The sequence below is a fragment of the Thermobia domestica genome, chromosome 6, assembly GCF_964235325.1.
Source record: "Thermobia domestica chromosome 6, izTheDome1.hap1.1, whole genome shotgun sequence".
Classification (NCBI taxonomy): Eukaryota; Metazoa; Arthropoda; class Insecta; order Zygentoma; family Lepismatidae; genus Thermobia; species Thermobia domestica.
This window is the reverse complement of record NC_137459.1, coordinates 216,171,894-216,194,386: the sequence shown is the minus strand read 5'-3', so window position 1 is coordinate 216,194,386 and position 22,493 is coordinate 216,171,894. Positions and strand designations below refer to the sequence as shown.

The following is a 22,493-nucleotide window of genomic DNA, read 5'->3' as shown; positions in this document are numbered from 1 at the left end:
TACCTGTATCGACCAATCAGATCAGAGGATATCTGAAACGTTTGGGATCCGCAAATATGCAAGCGGGAGTGTGTCTTTTGCGTCCTTGGAGTGGAGCATTAGAATATTGCTGAATAGCAAAAAATATAAAAGACACTTGACAATCTTATCCGCCCTAGCTGAAAATCTTATCTACGCCGCTGCAAGGGAAATATTGAAGAGATACCTGTGGCTAGTAGTTTGATAATTGGAAATGAAGGGGAATGCTCTGAATTTCCTGAGTGAGTATTTTCCTGAATGTGAGTGAAGTAAGTTTAATTACCTTCTCAGGTGAACACAATTTTATTTTTCCATGTGGGCCTATTACGAAGCATTATATTTTAATAGTATTCTTTTCTTTTTCAAGTTTTGCCGCCCACTAGACGTGCCGCCCTGGGCGGTGGCACGGCTCGACCCCCCCTCGCGCCGGCCCTGCCGTTAAAATTGATAAGAATAGCAATATTAAATAATAAGTTCACTGCCATTTAGGTGTATTTTCAAGCACTATTTATTCACTGTTCATGAGTTCTATATAGACATTTTGGTAGTGATGAATTAAGAACATTTACCCACACCCGGGGGAAGGGGGTGAGTTCATTGTGGGAATTAATTTTCAGGAAAATTGCTCTTTTAATTTTAACGACTTACACCTATGCTGCTTTCAAAATTGGAAGTGGCTGGATCCACACCCAAAGAGAAGAAAGAGACAAGAAACTATCAAGATGTGGATAGCATTTCGTATATGACGTGATTATAACTTAAGCCAATGAAATTTGTGGTAAGATAGAGATAAGTTTCGGCATGGTTTCAGCGGAAAATTTATAATTGAACGCCATTGTTTATTGTTTGTATTGGGTGTGAATTTAATTTTCAGTTCTTTTTTCGAAAAATTATTTGCGAGACTGAGTGAAGCATGTTGCAAACTACGCTGTATAGTTTATGTTCAAGTGTAGTTCTAATTTTGATAGTTATATTTTTTTCTAAACATTATTTGAAATTATTTGTGTAACTGGATCTACCAAGAAATGTGACTAGGGCTCTTAGAAACTTACTATTGTGTAGTGTGCAAAAGTTAATATGCATGTTTTTGGAAAGTAGTTACTTATTAACATGAATTGCCTGTTATTGTTTTAAGAATAAAATCGTTTAAGAATTAAACATTCGGTATATTTTTGGAACTGGGGGATCTTTCCTGTATTATTTTATGGTTTGGGTAGGTTAGTTTAGGTCAGGTTAGAATAGGATATTTGGGGCATTACCGAGCACACGGTTCTACCAAATTTTCACACGTTTATTGCAGTCACGAACCAACTAAAAAGCACGAATGCTATCTAACCTCAAACCCCGAGCAGAGCGAGGGTATTTGTCCGTAGAGAGCAGGCGCGTCAGCGACGGGTAGGGTTCATACTCTTAAACGAGGGTAGTGGAGAAATACATAAAATATCCGCAATAATTTTTACGTGGTGATTATATCACTCTTACTTTCTTCCTATATTTTCTGTGTTTTTGATGGTTTAGGCTAGGCTAGGTTCGGTTATGTTATGTTATGTTAGTGATTACACTTACGTAACATCAACTCATTTCTCCTGTAAACATGCTGATTTTACCCGATTTTGGCCCCCTAGTTCCAAAATTATCCCAAACATTCGTGTCTAGGACACGCGCACAGGTTTATAGAGAGCATTAGAAAGAATTGTTGAAAATCTAACAAAAAATATTTAAACAATTCCCTACTCTTACAAAACATTGTGCATGGTAACATGATATGCAATCGGCATTACTTGAGCAGACTGTTCTGTCAATTTACATTTTAAGGTTAGCTTAGATTAGGACGAAAAATGTTTCGGCATTTGTGCTGTATCGCAAGAACATATAATCGAAAAAAGAACAGTCCTATGTTTAGCAGAAGGGATCCAGCACTTTTTTCTTAAAAAAAAAAAAAAAAAAAAAAAAAAAGTTACAATTTTGGTAATTTCTGTTCGCATTAGGTTAGGTTAGTCATGTTATGTTAGTGTAAGGGTCCAGCATAATTTTCTAAAAAATGATAGAATTTTGCTGATTTCCACTAATATTACGTTAGTTCAGATTACCTTACATTAGTTTAGGTTAGATTTGGTTACGTTATGTTACGTCTAAGTACTTGTATCATCCATTTCCCCTGTGTTTTGTACGTGCTTCTGGACTCCTTCTGCTAAGCATACTCCAAAATAAATACCAAAATGTACTACATTTGGTTCCGTTGGCTAGATTATATTACATTACGTTACATTAGCCTAGGTTAGGTTCAATTACCTTCTAAAATAGATGCGTGAAAAAGTTTACGATTTGTAATAGAAAAATACTATTTGCAAATAAATACGGGGCCTTTGTTTAGCGATGGAAGGGCCAGCTTTTCACCTACTTTTTTGCGATACTCTACTCAGATTCGGTCGTTTTATGGTTCCGTACGATAAATTAGGTTAAGTTACCGATATTTAATTCACATAGTATTGCCGAGCAAGCGTTAGTGAGTCAAGGCGTGTTAGAGCCCCACAGGCACGTTGTTTTCTGTCTTCGTTACGAAGAGTTCACTTTCTTTTCCCACATAAGTCACTATAAAGTTCAAGTTCGGTAAACTAGAAGTAAATTATTAATAGTTAAAATTTTCATAACACTTTACTCAAACATTGATTGCCAGTTTTTGTCCCCCATCTCTAAACTGTTACCAAATACGGCGTTCGGATGTATAACAAAAACTAAGGTGCAAAACACAAACCATCTTGTGCTAGATAACCACTAAAAAGCACGAATGCTATCTAACCGAGCAGTCAGTCCAGGGCGAAGCTGGTGGTCCCGCACGGGGGTGCGTCCGAATAGAGTAGGCGCATTAATGATGGTGGTTATGCACGTGCGCGAGGGTAGTGAAAACAGATGGTTTTTGCAATAATATTTGTTATGGTTTATACAATATGAGTTTTTAATTATTGGAACTGATTAAGAATAGTCCGTCATAAAAATTACGGTAGTTGTATGGATATAATGAATGAGTACATATGACAAAGGATTGTATGGGATATTAAATTTCACTATCGGAGGAAGTTTTCAGAAACCAGTAGGAAACCAATATTTCATGTTTACAACTGTGAAACAATTACAACTGGGATTAAAATGATTGCGTGCATATCAAAGACGACTGTGCAACAAACTAATACCATCTGCGAAGTATTTCTGTAACGATGTAGGAAACTTAGAGCTCCCTCGTGACTAAGCGGTTAGCGTACGCGCCTTTGGTGTGGGAGACCCGAGTTCGATTTCCGCGTGAGCTCATGTGATTCGGATTACACGTTAAATTGCAGGTCCACGTCTCATATAGCCTCGCTGCTCAAAGGGACGCTAAACTAAAATCTATTCGAATCGATGTAGGAAACTTGTAGTTTTTCTCTACAACAATAGAGTTACTAGGGTAAAACCAGTACAGGTACTCTAGCCTATGAGATTCTAGGCGATATCAAGTGTTTTTTGCGCTGTCTTTGATTATGTGCACTTCCCGTCGTTGGCGCGCCTGCTTCCTGCAGATGCACTTTTTCGTTTACCCACAGGCCACCAAGCACAAGTTAGCGTGTGCTGTTTCCGCGATCGCTTTTGTCGCATACTTTCGAACGCGTGTTTATGCCAATAAGGGAAAATTGTCGTAAAGTGAATCTTCACCCATGAATGCAAATCCTACCTAAGAAACAGTTTCTAAGATACTATAGTGAATTTCATAATACTATTGTGAAATAATTGCATATAGTAAGATATTAAGTACTGGGATAGCGCATAGTCATTTCTAGGGCACATTAGTTTGTACGCATATTGTGTTTGGTGTTTATACACGAAAATGAACGTTTTAATTTTACGTCGCATGTTTATGCCCTTTGGGCTAAAGGAGACGTATAATTAGAAAACAGTGTATGGAATGGCAATATACGAGTAACCGAAATAACTCGGAGAAAACCCACGGATACGGTGCTGTCCACCACATCGAAACAGATTTGGCGCACCAGAGCTATACCACCAATCCACCATGCCTTCCTCGTTATGTACTAAGTATTAAATATTACCTATGAGTTTTACAAATTCTGCTATTCTTAAACTTAGTGCCCGCTGACATAGTTTTCATATATAGTATTTTACCGTATGTTTCTTGCAGCTACATTTACTGTTCCTTGCAAAAGTGTGAAAGGACGATAGATTTGGTGTGCCCTCTCATTCTAAATAGGTAACACTTTTGTATGTTTAGCATAATACCATGTTTTAAATTTTTGTGTTTCACCTCTTGCAAACCAAGTTCATGAACAATATGGCCTATTGTAGTGCGAATCACGACTGAGGTTTGAAATCTGTGCACTAGGTGGGTACGCAGACTATCATGCAGGATAAATCCTTACAATATAGGCCATTTCTACCAACTTTTTCAGCTCGAGGAGAGTGGAATTACTGGACCATACCACCAGTTTTTGCTATTTTGCTTCTATTTAAAACTGTTCTTGGTATTGATACTCTACATTGATTTGTCTTAAAGTGTACCGCCCACGATAATAATCTGAGGCTAAGGAAGACTCTAATCATGATCACAAACGAAATGGTGCTATTAAAATATTTAAAAAAAATGCTGAAGCAAGATGTATATCAGGGCTTTAAAATAAAAATGAGTGGCCCCATTTAAAAATACAATTTATTATTATTAATTTGTAGAGAAGAAAATATCTTTAAATTGCATGTATAGAGGAAAATAAAATCTTTAAATTTGCAAGTATAGCATAGTGGGTTGCGTGCCACTCAGGAGATTTACACCCACAATGATAAATGACTTGTTACATGTCAGATGGCAGAGTTTTTGCTGAATTTCCTCTCCAAAGTGCAAAGGGATATTGTAGTAAAGAAAGGATACTTACAAGGTACAAATCCCAAGCTCCATGGTTGCTTCTTGAAGTTCTTACCCGAACTGTATGGAATGAAGGATGGATCAGTTTTCCCCTCCTGCCTCTTGCCCGTGCTTTTTTATATTATTGAATCTCGTGACGTATGATGGTGAAAAATCCAAAAATTGTTTTCAGTAAGTATTTTTGTTCTATATTTTCTCTAGGAAAGTCCATCACGTCACGAGATGTTTGTTTTGGAAAAAGCAACGGGCCGAGAAGCTTATGTAAAGGTCACCTGGCTGTTGTTGTCTTCGATGAGAAAGTTTATTTCCCTATTCACACAACCTTGACCAAGTTGTCACTTTCTAATTACTGTGTACGAAAATGTACACTAAAATATAATTCCAATTTAAAAAAAAAAAACCTTATGCATTTCCAGGTGCCGAGTATTATATGACAATCCCCCTCTGGGGTTTATTGAGCGGCTACTGAAAATGTCCGCATCAATAAAAAAAATAATAGTAAAAAAAAACCTTTATGCATGGAGTGTGGAACGCAAGTTTAACAGGCATTGTGGGTATAAGTATCCTATGACTTACAAAACAAGAAAAAATATTGTCAAAAGAAAAAAAAAAAAAAACTATAGTACCCGGAAGAGTGCAAGTCTTTTATCCATTGATGTCTACATTACTTGCGGGACATATACGTGCATCCTACTAATTTTAAAAAGTTTTTGTTCTCCTTCACCTGCATGTGAAAAATATATATATAGCATATCCTCCAAAGAGATTAATGGTCTTGCCACCTGTATGTTTTAAAAAAAAATTAAAAAATATGGCATGTCTCTTCAAAATGGTTTTGCCACCTGTATGTTTAAAAATTAAAAAAGAATATGGCATGTCTCTTCAAAATGGTTTTGCCACCTGTATGTTTAAAAAATTAAAAAGGAATATGGCATGTCTCTCCAAAATGGTTTTGCCACCTGTATGTTTAAAAAATTAAAAAAAGAATATGGCATGTCTCTTCAAAATGGTTTTGCCACCTGTATGTTTAAAAAATTAAAAAAAGAATATGGCATGTCTCTCCAAAATGGTTTTGCCACCTGTATGTTTAAAAAATTAAAAAAAGAATATGGCATGTCTCCAAAAAAAAAGCTACATGTGTCTCCAAAGCTTGTTTCTTCGGTCTCTAATGTCCAAAGAGACGAGGAAAATGAGCCGTTGCACTTAACATAGAAGATAACCTCACTATAGTGGAACATAATGCACTATTGGTTATCCTACACTGCGGCTGGTCCATAAAAATTGTGTGTTCGCCATGACGAACCGTGGGATCAATAACTGAGAAGCCGCCTAGGAGAGAGTTCACATGCTACACTGCCAGACACATTGTCAATTATGGCGTTGAAACACTGGAAGCTGAATAGTTTGAAGTCGGCGAAAAAAAAAAACAAATAGCGCTGGGCATCTGCTGTCCATACCCGAATAACTGAGTTCGGGAGTGCAGGAACCTGCTTCTGAAACCATCCTCTCTAGAGTCGAGAAACTGCGATGAAGAGCATCATGACGTCGGGAACGGTGCTGCAGATGTCGTCGAGGTGCCAGGTTGCCAGGAAGGAAGGTTAATACAAGGTGTAGGAGGGGCTGGGATTAACAAGAGGATGTTCAGCCTTGCTCCGATTAGGCAACTCCAATGCTTTAGTGATGAAAAAATTCGTTCAGCAATTTTATGTGACTCTCAAAAGGGAGATACTTATGTATATATATAAATGCGCTACAGGTGTAAGCACAAAAAAAAAAAAAAAAAAAAAAAAAAAGGAAATAACATAAATGGTAGATTTAAAAAAAAAAACATGGTTGTGGTTTTAAATGGGAAAAAAAGAGAATACAACCGACACCGATATATATATATATATATAAATAAAATATATACAAAATATACATAAAATTGTAACAAAAAATAGGTGGATCTAAAAGTTTGCATACTGTGCCTGAAGAGGAAGTTGCGGAAGTAAGATCGGAGAAGTTACAAGCATGTTCGAAAGACAACGTCGAAAGAACATGGGAAAAAGGATATGTAAATGGGATGGAAGCTAGACCTGTTTTTTTTTAAAGGCACAAGGGGAAAAGGGAAAATTGAAGGGAAAAATTATGGGTGGGATCAAAGAGAAAGTAGGGGAAGGGGAACCAGCTTGCTCCTTGGAGTAGGGTTACATCATGATTTGTGATTCTGTATGTAGCGTTTGTATTTGGTACGAAACATGACATCAGTGTGAGTGTCAGGTATGTATAACTTGAGACGCGATTGTGCTATGGGCGTAGGCTTGTTTTGGATGTCTACAATGTACGTGTTGTCATCAAGTCGACGAATGATCTTAAATGGCCCATTATAGGCTGGCATCAACGGACGGCACTGACCAGGCTTAGCGTATAAGTTGGAGACCATGACGTCAGCGCCTGGGGGAAAAAAGGTGGGAGGGTGTTTGGACTCTTGTTTCCGTTTGAGATTGGAAAATATTTCCTGTCGTTTAAGTTCTACAAGCTGACGCATTTCTATTGCAGCGGCGAGCCGTGTATGTAGGTCAGAGTGATCCCTCGGGGTACGAAATATCTGATCAAGAGGTAATCGTGGTGACTCGCCGTATAAAATTTGGTGCGGTGAAAAGCCATGAAAGAGAGGAGTGAAATTTAGAGAAGCGACAGCTTCTTGCAAAAAACGTGGCCAGTGACTATGATTATCGCGTGATAAAAACTTAAGCGCGACCTGTAGATTCCCAATCCTTGATTCAACATGGCCTAAAGTTTTGTGATTTTGTGGCAAAGCGTAAGATACTTGAATTCCCAGACTCTGTAAAAAAGCTTTACTTTTTTGTGATGTATGAGAGCTTTGGGCGTCTAAAAATACCTTAGTAGGAGTGCCAAGGCGAAGAACAATTTGATCCATAAAGAAGGATATAAATTCTTCGGAAGTGGGAGATTTAATGGGGTGAGCTATGACGTAACTGCTGAGGTGGTCTGTTGCAACATAAAACCAACAAAATCCATCGCCTTCTAATGGCATCAATTTTCCACATAAGTCAATAGAAATATGGGAAAAGAGCGTGGCCGGAGGATGGCGCTGTACTGGGTCATTATTAGGAGAGTATGCGCGTTTGAACATGGCGCACTCAACACATGACTGTATACGATTGTATAACCACTTGGACAGCCCTGGAATGTAATAACGCTGCCGGATGAGATAAAATAATTTCGTATAGCCTGGGTGTGTCAAGCATTGTGTTTGCAGCTCGTGAAAAATTGAATCTCTTAGTGAGATGGGAATACACAACAATTGGCGCGGTGCTGAACGGGGAGGTACTTTCCGATACAAGACTCCATTAATAAACATATAATACTTTTCCCACTGGTGATATCTAGGGTGGTTGAAGTCTGGTGCTTGGAGTGTACGGATAATTTCTCCAAAAAACGGGTCCTCTCGTTGCAACCGTGAAATGTCGATGGTAGCATCCAAAGTTAAGAGCTGAAATTGATGATCATCCTCCTCTAACATGTCTAGGGTCTCCTGGGTAACAGGCTGGGGGTAGCGTGACAATAAGTCAGCTATACAGTTATTGACGCCCCGTATGTGTTTAATGGTAAATGTAAAAGAATTGATATATGAAACCCATCGCGCGAGTTTCGCTGTAAACTTAGCGGTACTAGAGATGGAAACTAACGCTTTAGAATCGGTTAGAACTGTAAAATGGGAGCCAATTAAATACTTTGACAATTTTTTTAGAGAAAAATAGACTAAATAATTCTATTTCGTACACGGGCATGGGTGTAATGCGTTTCGAAAGCCTACTGGATAAGTAAATTACAGGATGGAGAGTGTCAGAGCCACGTTTACGCTGCAAGAGACATGCTCCCACGCCTTGATTGGACCCATCAATCATCAAGACGTGCTCAGTGTTAGTGGTGGAGAAAAGGGTTAAGACCGGAGGAGTAGTGAGCAGACGCTTCATCTCGTCGAAGGCGTTCTCCATTTCAGATGTCCAGACTAATTTCTTGGGTTTGCCAGCCAGAGCTTGATACAAAGGTGCTAAGCGGAGAGAAATGTTAGGGAAAAAGTTGCGGTAAAAATTAACACTGGCCAGCCATGATTTTAGTTCACGCAAAGTAGTCGGCCGCGGCAATTTAGTTATGGCGTCAGTTTTTTCGGGGTCTGGCGTGACTGTACCATCAGAAATAATGAAACCGAGACATTTAACTGCAGTTAAGCCAAAATGAGATTTCTTAAGATTAAATAAAAGGCCATGTTTCTGTGCCGTGTGAAGCACATGCTGGAGCGTATCAAGCAGTTCATCGAAAGTTGGGGCGTGGATATAGCAATCGTCGATGTATGTTATGAAACGTGATGGTGGTATATCTTTAAAAATTTCTCTGAGCACCCTCTGCAAGGAAATTGAACTATTAATGAACCCCATGGGGAGAGATGTCAGCTGAAACTGTGTGGCTGGTAAATCTAAATCCCTAACGGAAAATGCCGTTGCTTCTCTATCCTCCTTAACCAAAGGGAGCTGGTGGAAGCTCGAGAGGAGGTCCATGGATATGTAGTACTTGGAATCTGCTAAGGCTTCTAAAACGTCCGTTAATGGCTGAATTGGTTCTGAAATAGCATCACAGTGTCGATTAAGCTGACGCAGGTCATATACCAATCTCGGGACCTCGGAATGCGGTTTGGGAACCGCTAAAATATTGTTCCTATAACTTGATTCGGACGGCTCGATAACTTTTTGCTGTATGAGTTTCAAGAGTTCTCGCTTCACCTGAGGGCGTAGACGGTACGGAATTGAAAACTGGGGTGAAACAAACGGGCGCCTATCTCGGAGATTAAGAGAAGCTTCAGAAGTACGGATTTTTGAAAAATCCGTAGGACTCCAATTAAAAGAAACTGCGTTTTTGGTTAGGATGTCTCGAAGGCGGTTCTGTTGAGCAGTTGGAAGCTGGCTGTTAATGTTAAATTTTTGAGGATCAATTAAATGTTTGATTTGAGTTAATCTCTCACTAACAAACTGTTGAGCATCCTTAATGGATGGTTCATATAGCTTCCGGACTGTGTTAATTCGAAGTGTCTTATCGTCGTGGCGATAGGGTGTCCCTAAAACAACTGGTGTGTTTTTACGTAATGTTTGCCATCGGTTGGTCGGGTTGACCAAGAGGACGGCAGGATTGGAGCTGTTAGTAAGTACATCAAGAGGGATACATCCCCTAAGGCGAGGTAGCAATGGTATGTCTAATATGTATTCTGGGTGTGGGGAGTCCAATGGTAGAGTAAGACTCACCAATGTTATTTGCTTGGGAGGCAGCGCCACCCTAGACTTAGTGACAAAAGTGTACTTATCGCTCGCGATGCTGCTAGTAAGGATCAGGTTAGTGAGAGAAACTTGTGTCGGCCCTGGACGCCCTGGTGTGGTTTGGTTCTCGTCAAAATGATGCAAGGTCAAAACGTTATGAAAATAATCAATTTGACAAAAATGTGCTCTGAGAAATTCATTACCGATCAGGGTTGGAAAATTTTGCAAGGGGATTACCCGAAAGAGAATCTTGAATTTCATGCCTTGTAAGTTGACAGTAAGTGACACAGCCTGCGTAAGTGTAAGAGGTGTGTTACTGAGGCCATGAACGATGGTCCGTAACGCAAATGGTTTTGCAGATGGAGGAAGAGGTGAAAGGGGAATCAGAGACGATTCTGCCCCGCTGTCCAGACAAAATTGATGTTTAACACCATCTATATCACCATGAATGAAGGCCAGTTGCCTTTTGTACCATATGGGTATGTGGACTGGTGTAGGAGCCTGCGGAGCCATCACTGCGTGGCCCGCTTGCTTGCCGCGTTTTTTGAACGAGATTTCTTTTGACGGCGGTTGTGGGTTGTGGGAGGGAGCACCTGGGGATAGGACCATGGGTATGGAAAAGGAAAAGGCGGTATTTGCACATGATTTGCTAGAACTGGGTGCTGGGTGGGATAGGATCTGTTTTTAGGAGTGGAGCCTCGGGAATCACGGCGGTGGGATTTGGCTGTAGTATCACATGGAGAAGTATGAAAGGCGCAGTGATGGTCACACTTATAATTCACCGGAGTGCATCCATGAGATGTGCAACATTGTGCTGGCTGCAAGATGATGGAAGGTTGCGAACCGGAGAGGCGTGAACGGGAGAATGGTTCCCATTGGGAGGTCTCGAAGGGGACCTGTCCCTATTGAAACTGTGATGGTGACGATCAGCAGAGCGGCCCCGCGCTGAGGAACGATGCTGATAGTGCTCGTTGTCACGGGATCGGTCCCGGGGGGAAATACTTCGAGAATGTCTCCGATCAGGTGTTGGGTAACGCTCGCGAGAGGGGTCACGTTTTTGGCTAGGGGTGTACCTATCTTTAGAGTGATCGCGGTATGACCTATCGTATGAGTGGTCCCGCTGACCACTGTGGCGTTCGGAGCGTTCACTAAAGGAAGGCTGATACGACCTGGGTCGGTCATATGTAGCGAACGAAACTTGGGGTAGCGGTGTTTGAGCATTAAAAAGCGTATTGAGTTGAATTTGGAGGTTCTCTAATTTGTTAATAATACTTGCAAGATCGTCAGTATTGGATGAAGGAGCTACAGCATGAGTTGGATTGAGTCCCTGATTGCGTCGTGATACTAAAAAATCAGCTTTTTCACGAAGAGTTGCAAATGATATGAGGTCATCAAAATTATCAAAAGTTTTATGGGAAAAATCAACTATAAAAGAGGGCAAAAGTCCTGCAATTGCATCAGCCAAAAAATCCTTAAAAACGAATTCAGCGCCAGTTTTTGTATGCAAGGTGCGTTTTTCATATAAATAGTGGGTAATGGGTTCGTCCGGGTGCTGCAACCTATTTCGATAAATTTCTATGGCAGAGAGTCTAGCTAATTGTGGCCCAAACTGCTTCAGAAACTGATCTTTGAGGTTATCCCAAGTGAGCGTCGCGAGAGCTGTGGTATGAGTTTGAAACCAATGAGAAGGAGGGCCCGCTAAGCAATGTTCAAAAATTGATTTTTTCTTTGCTTCATTCCACCCATTAATGGCTGCGAGTCTATCAAATTTTGAAAGAAATAATTCTGCGTCTTCCCCGGGAGCCGCGGAAAAAATGTCAGGAATACTAGTAGGGGAGAGAGGGGCCCTAGCCATCATGAATCAAATAAAATGCTCACAAAAGAAAGAAAAAAAATGGTTTTGAGAGTCAAAAAAACTTCAGAAAAAGTAAAAAAAAAAAAAAAAAAAACAAAACAGCATCAGATATAGCCAATCTAGAGCAAAAGAAAACTCATTGCCATCAAAACATGTCTGAATAAAATTTGTCATTCATTTGCATCTTCGCCGGGAGAGCCATAAAATATTTAAAAAAAAAATGCTGAAGCAAGATATATATCAGGGCTTTAAAATAAAAATGAGTGGCCCCATTTAAAAATACAATTTATTATTATTAATTTGTAGAGAAGAAAATATCTTTAAATTGCATGTATAGAGGAAAATAAAATCTTTAAATTTGCAAGTATAGCATAGTGGGTTGCGTGCCACTCAGGAGATTTACACCCACAATGATAAATGACTTGTTACATGTCAGATGGCAGAGTTTTTGCTGAATCTCCTCTCCAAAGTGGAAAGGGATATTGTAGTAAAGAAAGGATACTTACAAGGTACAAATCCCAAGCTCCATGGTTGCTTCTTGAAGTTCTGACCCGAACTGTATGGAACGAAGGATGGATCAGTTTTCCCCTCCTGCCTCTTGCCCGTGCTTTTTTATATTATTGAATCTCGTGACGTATGATGGTGAAAAATCCAAAAATTGTTTTCAGTAAGTATTTTTGTTCTATATTTTCTCTAGGAAAGTCCATCACGTCACGAGATGTTTGTTTTGGAAAAAGCAACGGGCCGAGAAGCTTATGTAAAGGTCACCTGGCTGTTGTTGTCTTCGATGAGAAAGTTTGTTTCCCTATTCACACAACCTTGACCAAGTTGTCACTTTCTAATTACTGTGTACGAAAATGTACACTAAAATATAATTCCAATTTAAAAAAAAAAAAAAAAAACCTTATGCATTTCCAGGTGCCGAGTATTATATGACAATCCCCCTCTGGGGTTTATTGAGCGGCTACTGAAAATGTCCGCATCAATAAAAAAAAAATAATAGTAAAAAAAACCTTATGCATTTCCAGGTGCCGAGTATTATATGACACTATAATGAAAGTAGGAGAAACCCGACAAAACCTACCCACCCGGTGTTTGACTACTACTAAGCCCACTTGACGCGAGCTGGGTTCAAACCAAGCATCCACGCACGAGAAGTGAGCACTCTGATATACAGTGATTAACTTGCTCTGGTTCGTTTGCATGTGCAAGGATATATAATCACTTACGGAATAGTAACGACAATCCATAATCACAACTCTTTTTACGAATTCAGTAATCTGTTTCAGATGCTGTTCAACTATGAACGGTCTTATCTTGTATCCCGAATGTTTGGAGACTTTCTATGTTTGAGTTGTTTACTATATATCGTAAAGCATCGATCAACAATTATTTCATTCTACTATACTTCCTAATTATTTGCATATACTGTTCTACTTTGTACGCTCGGTCGTTCCAAAGGAACTCTTTATTATGCACGTGTTACTAAACAATTCATCCGTATCTCATGGAATAGGTATTTTAACTACACGAAGCTAAATTGAGTCAATATCTATAGGTGAATTGCAGGAAATCTGTATAAATCCTTGCACGGAAACTTAAGTTTTGCTATATGAAACTGTGTTTGTAAAGCGACAATGAAACACTCAATTGAAATAAGATATCCACGTCCGGCAATCAACTAAGAAAGCAGTAATTGCTTCCAGTTATTTTAAAAAATCTGTGCTTTGGCATTTCAAACGTTTATTTGGTAACACTAAACCATCGTAGAGACTTTGTATACGTATATGCTTCAATGTCTCCTGCACTTTTGTAACCCTTATATATAAACATTCATGTGTGTAATGTCCTATCCCGTCCACTTTTCACTCATGAGTAGTTGATAGGATAGTTCATCTGTTTACCTGGTGTACTTATTTTGATTTCCTTGAATGTATTTTTTTCCCTACAATTAGTACTGAGTGTATAATTTTATTTATTTATTGTTACATATAAAATGCACATATGAAGTACGCTGTTTTTGGTGCCCTGCACAACAGTACTCGTTCAAAGTAACAAGAATCGACTATGACCGTAAACTTAAAATGTTCTCATATACATGCAAGGATTACTTTTATTATGAGTGGAGAATCTATCCTGGAAATTCCATCCACCAACGAATGACAAAATGCTTTGCTCTTGTTTCATTTTTCTTGTTCTTATAATAGATATATTTCTATATATATAAATGACCTTTATACATGTAGATTCAGTTCCGTGGGGAATGATTGATTATTTGGTTAAATTAAAATCTAGCACAAAGCAGTAATTTACTAAAAGAATGTATTGATGGTGACCTCAAGACTTTACATTGTGTAAGAGAAGAATTTTATATCTGTAAGTAGATTGGGTATATTTTTCGGTAATGTAAGATTTTAATTTCACTATGTGAGTTTATGCGGGTCAGATGTTGGTAATGCACGATCATACACATTCATCTCGTATATTTGGAAAACGTAATCAGACTAGGTTAGTTTAATTCTTTTTTAATAATTTTCTGCTTTAAATTTTGAGTTATAAAAGTGGGTAGTTGCTCTTCCCTCTGGTGTAGCGGCTAGCGCGCGCCTTTGCTTACACTGGGGTTAATCTTTAAAATCGCGTACCATTGACTTCTGTTTGTGTTGCTTCTCATCTGGAAAGAGGTGTAATATCTCTAACTAACTAGAGCGGAGTGGAGGGGGGGGGGGTGCACGGTGGCTCAGTGTTAGAGCGTTTAACTCTGGTACGTAGGGTCCCTGTATTAATTCCTGTCTCAAGTAAGTTTGTGGTAGACATATCCGTGGGTTTTCTCGGGTACTCTAGTTTCCTCGCAAAATCCCATTTCACCAGTTTTTTCATTCATTATTCACTTGCGTTAATCATCCGTCTCCTTTAGCTTCAAAAGCATAATCGTGGAAAGTTAAACTGAAAGATTTTCGTGAACTGAACTCAATAACCAGCTGATTCAGACCACAGAAGATGATCCCAATAGACAATTGTATTATTATTATTAGGATCAATATTAACAGACGAAAATCATATTCACGAAGAAATTAAATGTCGACTAAAAGCAGGGAATTCGTGTTACTATTCGGTTCAAAATCTCTTGTCGTCGCGAGTTCTGTCGAGCAATTTGAAGCTTAAAATATATAAAACGATAATCATACCTGTTGTTCTGTATGGTTGCGAAACATGGTCGCTTACTCTGAGGGAAGAACATAGACTGAAAGTATTTGAGAACAGGATTCTGAGAAGAATATTCGGACCCAAGAGGAACGAGAATGGGGAATGGCGGAAGCTTCATAACGAGGAACTACATAGTTTATACGGTTTACCCAACATTGTTAGGGTCGTCAAGTCTAGGAGGCTTAGCTGGGCAGGTCATGTAGCTAGAATGGAAGAAAGTAGAAACGCTTTCAAAGTCTTGACTGGTAGACCCATAGGAAAACGACCATTAGGAAGACCTAGGCGCAGATGGGAGGATAATATTAAGATGGATCTCGCAGAGATAGGAATACAAAGTAGAAACTGGATCCAATTAGCTAAGGATAGAAGTCAGTGGAGAGCTTTTGTGAACGCGGCACTGAACCTCCAGGTTCCATAGGCCATAGAGGTAGGTAGTTAGTTAGTTAGTTATTATTATTATTTCAATTTTTACTGAAAACGTTACTTGCTGGTACCTTGGAAAAGTAAAGAAAATAACCCGTCGACATTTTTAACGCAACTTAGAATAATGTCACTCGTATATCTATAATTGGATTTCTTTCTCATTCTGAGCAAATTTACCGTTTAAATTCAATAAATGTACCAAAAACTATGGATTCAGTCAATTATAGATCCCCCTTGAGTATTGATAAAACACTCGTGCAGGGTTCCTACTGGTCAAGGAAGTCAGGGAAATTTTATAAAATATGTTTTTCTCATTTTTCTAACATTACTTTTACATCAGTTTCAACTTAGCCAACAATTAATGATCACGGTATGGAACATTGCTCACATTTTTGTGGGTGCTAAATGAAGTGTACGTATGAGCAATTAAATACTATTTGTCTTTATAGAATATATAAATATTCACCGTTATTTATTCCTTATTTATATATCAACATCATCCGACACCTGTCATGAAAGTCAGCTAATTTGCTGCCGAAGATCAGGTAAATAGATTTCTCCAGATCAGTAGGAACCCTGTAATAGGTTATAAAGATTAATTCGTGTATTATTTGGTGCATTCTGAAGTATATGAGACGAAATGCAAATACAAGAATGCGTACATAATAATTTCAAAATGGAATATTCTAACCAGAGTGACCATAAGATGAAGTTCATATGAATACTTGTAAAACAAATTTTAAGTTATGGTCAATCCATATAACAAGTCTGGTAATAGCTGTTATGAGTGAAAAACACTTTTTCTTTCCTGGTTCATTTTTGAGCCTTTGCTTGACTTCTTGGCATCTGTAAAAAAATGTGTACCAAAGTTCTGTTTTTCTTCACAAAATTGAATAATAATATAACGATTCTCCACTACTTCTAGAAATAAATAAATAAATATGTATCAGATATATCATAAACACTAGCAGTTCGTACAAGAGGTATATCATATGAATTAAAAGATATATTCAGAAAGTAGTAAAGATTTTGAAACTTATAGGGAGGGTCGTTCGAAAAAAATTGTACTTAAACTATACTCCTACATCCATATATACATATGAGAATTAAAAGAACTATCAGTACTATCTCCTAATTGTCAATTTGAAGTGATAGCAAATAGTCAGCTCCATCTGACCAAATTTCAAGCAACCCCTAATAATGATTTATAATTTAACTATAAAATCTTACCTTGTGCAACTACTTCCATTCGTGTTTAAGTCGTTATCCTCACAATATTTTGCTCTTTTCTGGAATCATTCCTGAAGCTCAGACGTAATGTTAGAAGGAATCTACTTTTTGATAACATTGTTATATCACTTCAAAAGCTGTAAATAGAAAAATCTGCACAAAGTGTTCTACAGTACACTTCTGTAAATTATATTCACCACTCCTGAGCTTCATGCCGACTTTTTCCTTCACAGGTTTTGAAGTGATGTAGTAATGTACTCAGAAAGTATATTCAGGCTAGCATCACCTCCTGCATTTTGAGGATGGTTCCAGAGAGGATCGAAATGTTGTGAGAATAATGAATTAAATATGAATAACAGTTATGGGTACAAAGTAAGATGTTGAGTTTTAAACCATGTACCCAAGAGCACAGTTTAGTAACTATAGCTACTTTAAGTATTGTAATTTCAAAAGATTTCAGTGTCATGCCTAATTTTGGGAAGTAGGTAAATAATACGTCTTACTCATTGTCGAAAACAGTGAAAAAAATTCAAACTCGAGACTACATTTTTCATAAATGTAGATAATTTACGTGTGATTTGTAATATTACAAATATGTTGTGCTGATAACTATAAATCATACTTTGCTTTCTTCCTGGTGTAGTAGCAGCACGCGTGTTTTTGGCAAGCGAGGTAGACTTTTGGAAATTTCATGACGGCCTTAGGGCGAGGTCCAGAAAATTGACCTATTACCCTTCTCCGCCCATTACATGCTAGTGAAACAGATATTTTTTTCCGAAATCCGATGTTGCCAACAAATTCGAACTCTATAACAGCTCTCAGCTAAAATAGGAGGGGGTGAGTAAAAGCTGATCTCCGTTACTTGAGTAAGGAATGGAATGTTTTAAATGTTTTGGCGAAGAAAAAAGTAGCCTGGAAGCTGCGAGTCCTTCGTGTTGCTTTGTTATTTGACACTTCAACAGAATATCTTTCTTCTTCCGTTAAGAAGGAGCGAACCATATGTGCAGGCCAGTTGGTCAATGTTTGTTCATCACCCTGTTCTGTATACAGAAAGAATGAAATAAAAGAAGGCAAGAAATACATTTTGGACTGTGCATTTTTTTAAAAGATAAACATGAATGCATGTATTGAAAAAAAGCAAGAGGAAGATTTTAATCTATATAAAAGTATCTTCAATTCTAGTCGAATAATAATATCTGAAATGCATGATGAAGAAGTAACTTTCTCATTTACATAATAGATAAGGCAACAAGAGATCAAAAATTTACGAATAGTGTATTTCAATTATATTTTGCATTTTATTAAATTACATTATTTTTAATTATTTTATTACATAATTACACTATATTTTACATCGATTATTTTTATAAATTCTTCACTAGAGCATAGGCCGTCTAAATTAATTTTCTTTTACTGAGGTTTCCTTATGACACCGGAAGAACATAGGCATAATATTAAATTTTCTTCTTTCTCTTCGTTATTTGTTAGTGTTATGTATAGGCCACGGGGTATAGATCGAGTTACTCAGGATGACCATGGTTAGTTATTAGCGAAACAACTATTCTCATCTATTATATTATTATTATTGCTGAGAGGTATTTACGTATTTAATAGAGATCTAGGTATAGTTTGAATGAATTTTAACATTATAATGAGAAATGGGGAAAAAATTTGGAAAGGATGCTGACAAATAATAAGTAAAAGGTAGTATCTCACAATTCGTTTGAGAGGAAAACGAAAATCGTGGACAATTCTGTCAAGATTTCTCGTTGCATAATTCTATAAACTTTCCAATTGTAATGTGAAATTTAGCACCAGGAAATGTTGTTTTACTATTACGATATAGTTAATTTAATATGCTTTGTTTCGGATTGATTCCCGATCAAACACAGAATTTTCAGTTTTTAATCTACATCTTTAGATAATTGAATTAAGAAAGAGGGAACCTTGACCTAGAACAACAATAAAGAAAGCAATGTGATAACCACACATGACACAACTTGCCTTCGTTGTAACATTAAATTATTATTTTTATTACCGCTAATCATAAAATTATTTATTAACTGGCTGAAGAACCGGCGTTCACGGGAAGAGTAAATTTATGGAGAATATTTGAAATGTGAATCATATTTGAACCCTTTTCTCGCATTTAGAACAGGTATTTAAATGGAAATTAAATTATAAAAGGTTAGGCGACCCAAGAGCTATTTTCAAAAATTGATTGTAAACTATTTAACAGCTTTTGACATATTCTATATTTGAACCCTTTCCCCCTAGGATACGTCTTTAATGAAAGTGACATGAAAGAAATCCGACTCCAGTCAACTGTTACCTACATTGCAAAATCCATTTGAAACAATCTATCCGTTTTTCTCATGATGATGACAAATAACATCATTTTGAGTGTGGAGGACAAATACCTCTTAGGATACTCATTATAATGAAAGAGACCTGGAAAGTCCAGTTTGAGCCAAGTGCTAATGTTCCAAAATTCTTTCCAAACGGTTCAGCAGTTTTCTCGTGATGATAAGAAGATAGTCTTGATTGTCTTCTTTACAAAATTTTCTTTTTACTTTCGAGTGACGATAGGAAATAAGAAAGTATAGCAATCATGAAAAAATAAAAATCTAGATTTAAACGGATTTCTACGTTAGATGATCCCTACATGTCTCAAAACGGAGTTTTGTTCGTCCCAGTGAAAATATGTTCGGTTGCCTAGAGGGCATATCTACGGTTCAGCGTATCGAGACATAATTTTAAACTTAAGGTTTTTACAAGATTCTCTAGCGTCATTTTCGAATTTTTTTAACACCTCTAAAACTACGAGTAGTTTACTGAAAGATGAAAATCAAAATTTGTGATATTCTCAAAAACTACTCTAACGAATTTCTTTTCGTGTTTCATAATTCATTTGGTAGAGCGTTCACCTCCGGTGCTCGGGGTCCCTGGTTCGATCCCAGCTCGCGCCGTGTGGACTTTGTGGTGGACAAACACCGTGCTCGTGGGTTTTCTCGGGGTTCTCCCGTTTCCTCCCACTTTCTTCATTCCACCATTTCATGCATTTCTCATCTTCACCGTCTCCTTTAGCCTAACTGGCATAATCGTGGGACGTAAAACTTAAAACATCAGTAGCGTAGCCGGGATGTGTGTTTGGGGGGGGAACAAGTGCTGTTATAGGTACATATAGAGGAATTACAAACATCAAAGTACATTGTCGGACCTCTTTGGGGGGCCCCTGCCCCCCTTCCCTACGCCACTGGGCAACATGAGATCAGAAATTTACGAATAATGTATTTTAATTATATTTTGCATTTTATTACATTATATTCAATTACTTTATTACATAATTACATTATGCGCGTATTACATCGATTATTTTTATAAAATTCTACACCAAAGCATAGGTCGTCCTAATTAATTTTCTTGCATTATATGCGATGTGGTCGTGTACTTAAAAATCTTTTTTTCTTTTACTAGCATTAACACAAAATAGAGCATGTACCTTTCGTTGGCGAGGGGGAGAAAAGAGCAAAGTGGAATCCCAAACCCATGGCAAGGAGGAAAGAGAAAGAGAGGAAAGTGACCTCTTAAGCCCACATGTGTAAGTCATAAATCAGAGTATAACAGAAACTAAAACTATGGCAACGTTGGTGGATACACATTTACTTACAATGTCACTAGTAAGGGGATACGAGTGTTCGGGCATTGCCGAAACCACCCACAGAGAGCTTTCTTGTTTCTGCCACGACTTTATCGAGTCGTGGGAGAGCATCGAACACACTGCAGTGGTTCCAGATGCTACTTTAAATTGTAGGTCTCGTCTATATAATCTAGCTGCTGATAAAAGGCATAAATACAAATTAAGTAACCAATCAATTTAGATTGTTTGTATTCTTCCGGAGATAGAAACAACACACAATAGTACTCTTAGGAAAAAAGTACAAAATTAAGTGCTTAAAGTTGTAAAATTACTTTGAATTTTAATGTGGTCTTCCCCTTCATGGTGATGTATGGGAATGCGTTTTCTTTTCTTTCTTTCTGTTCTTAACTAATGTTTTCTAAAAATATCTAGCTTCGTTGCAACCTAAATGAGTTTTATATTTTAGTTTAAATGTCTCTCTGTTATGTGAGTTAACTGGGCTATTTATAGCTAAGCTAAAAATGGATGTGGTAACAAAGAAGCGAAACATATATATTACAATACGATCCACACTACTACTTAGATTTGTGTTCAAAACTTTACTATACTGATTTTTAATGTGTATCCTGACGCTATATCCTAGAAGTCTTATTGTGTTCCAGATGGAAGATATTTCTGTGTAATGCGTGTGAAGCGTACGGATTTCGAATGCAGTAACTTCTATTTTTCTACATCATAGCTCCCTGTGTTTTAATGCAATTTTGTTTCTTTTTGTTCCCTGATGTAGGTCAACGCTGAGAATTGCGCCTTTATCGGGGACAGAACCTGGGTATTCAAATTATGTGGGTACCTGAAGGATTAATATAGCATATCGGGTTTAGACAAGTACTTATCTAGTTTCCCCCTCCATGTAATGGAGATTATATTTTATTTTCCAGTGATTTCTGTCTCTGCGCTCTGACCTTCATCTAGAAAAAAACCGTTGGGTTGAAACTTCTACAAAGTTTGAAACTCATATTAAACTTCTATAAAGTAACAATTTAAAAAAGAATCTGTACATGGTATTGTTTTATTTCAGAGTAGATAATTTTTGCATTTGTTACTAAGTAATACTAATAATTAATGTTTTTTACAGGTGTAAGAAGAGAAACGTATTTACAAAGGAGCTAGCAAATCATCTTGTGCATGAATAACTGCTTCAGAGAATCTTAATACATGGTACTTTATGAATATTAATTTTGAATACTAATTTTGAGTACTCAGTGATTTTAGTGATAAAGGCTCTTCGGCTTCAAGAGCAGGCGATGTTCCCTCTTCCATTTAAAATTCATCTTTTTATGTGGATCATATCGAAATTATCGGAAAATGAAAGCGTCTAGGATCCATAAAATGTATCTTGATTAATAAAATGTGTTCCCTGACGTCATCTCAAATATATATATTTTGTGTTTTATATGATCGTTGTTGACTAACCTGTTTGTCAAAACACAAATTATTTTCTATATAGTAGTTCTATTGATCATTGAGTGTTAAGAGGGAGAAGGAGTGCGCCACAGCGGCCGGAATATTGGTGTTCAATTTAACATGGGATCTCAACCATTTTTTAGGCAAATCACGGTTTCATTTCGTTCTTTCGCAAAAATGTCTCAGTAGCGCACTAAATATGATGCATCTCATTTTAAAGGTGCAGTTTGAACGCTGTGTGTGATATTTTCTTCTTGTAAATACAGATAATTATAATCCAAATTCCCATAAGAAAATGATCAAAATCAGACGGAAAAGTCTTCTGTTTTTTTACAGTAAGGAAAAGAGCTAAAAACTCCGGACTTTTTTGAGAATGGAGTAGAATCTTTGTATTTGTGCGCTACTGTACTATTTTTTCGCTGTTTCCAAAGACATCCATTT

At 37.6% G+C, this 22,493-nt stretch overlaps 1 long non-coding RNA gene across 4 annotated transcripts; it reads left to right on the top strand.

Annotated features, from left to right (window-relative positions):
* The first annotated feature begins 685 nt into the window (after positions 1–685).
* Positions 686–21,930, top strand: LOC145688415 (uncharacterized). Of its 4 annotated transcripts, none has more exons than XR_014131901.1 (3): positions 686–796; positions 20,426–20,549; positions 21,724–21,930. It is a non-coding gene; the product is annotated as an uncharacterized LOC145688415 (long non-coding RNA). The 4 variants fall into 4 exon arrangements; XR_014131900.1 differs by lacking the exon at positions 686–796 and adding an exon at positions 807–873; XR_014131902.1 differs by lacking the exon at positions 686–796 and adding an exon at positions 831–948.
* Positions 21,931–22,493: the final 563 nt, after the last annotated feature.